Genomic DNA, 798 nt, shown 5'->3' on the forward strand with positions numbered 1-798 from the left:
CGCATTTAGATTTAAAAATGTTTTTCTTGGTTATGCAAACATGGTTTCTTGGTTATGAAACATGGTAACTAGTAAGGATTTTTTTGTATAGTCAAGTTTTAGTTGACTGGTAAGACTCAAAAGCTTCCCTCAAAAGCTAAAACAGAGACATTCCTAATATTAATTTAAATAATTCCAAATTATTCATGTTTATTATTATTATTATTAAAATAAGTAAATTGTTCTGCAGTCTAGAGATTGTGCTTGCGAATGGTTGCCAGGTTGTGAAGATAAAGTGAAACACTGGAGAGAAAATGTGTCCAGTGAGGGAACCTCTGTTAGGAGGATTTAAAGGTTTTACATCTGGCAACCCCCTGTATGAAAACTCATGAAAGTCTATAATTTTTCTCATCCTGCTTGTTCAAGAAAATATATAGAGATTTTTGATATAAGTTGTTGTTGTTTTTTTTTTAAGTTGCCTACATTTAATATCGTCTGTTCTCGTCAACGATATTACATGTTGATGTAGTCAAAGTTAGTGTTTAATGATGTCATTGTCATGGAGAAAAGGTCGTCATTGTTAACAAAATTAACACTAGTTCTGAAGACCAGTTTGAAGATAAGTTATTAAAGACCAGTGACCGGTTTTAGAAACTACTTAGACAGTCAAATTTAGTCATGTCATTTTCTTCAAGACTGGTCACTTTTAAATTCAGTTACATAAAATGGAAGATTGATCTAATTTGAAATCGGAATGTAAGACTGATTCCCTCTTAGTTAACTGATAGTTAGTCAAACTAGTTCTTGAGACACTGTCAT

Source organism: Sinocyclocheilus rhinocerous, unplaced genomic scaffold, assembly GCF_001515625.1.
Source record: "Sinocyclocheilus rhinocerous isolate Xijiao unplaced genomic scaffold, SAMN03320098_v1.1 scaffold3870, whole genome shotgun sequence".
NCBI lineage: Eukaryota > Metazoa > Chordata > Actinopteri > Cypriniformes > Cyprinidae > Sinocyclocheilus > Sinocyclocheilus rhinocerous.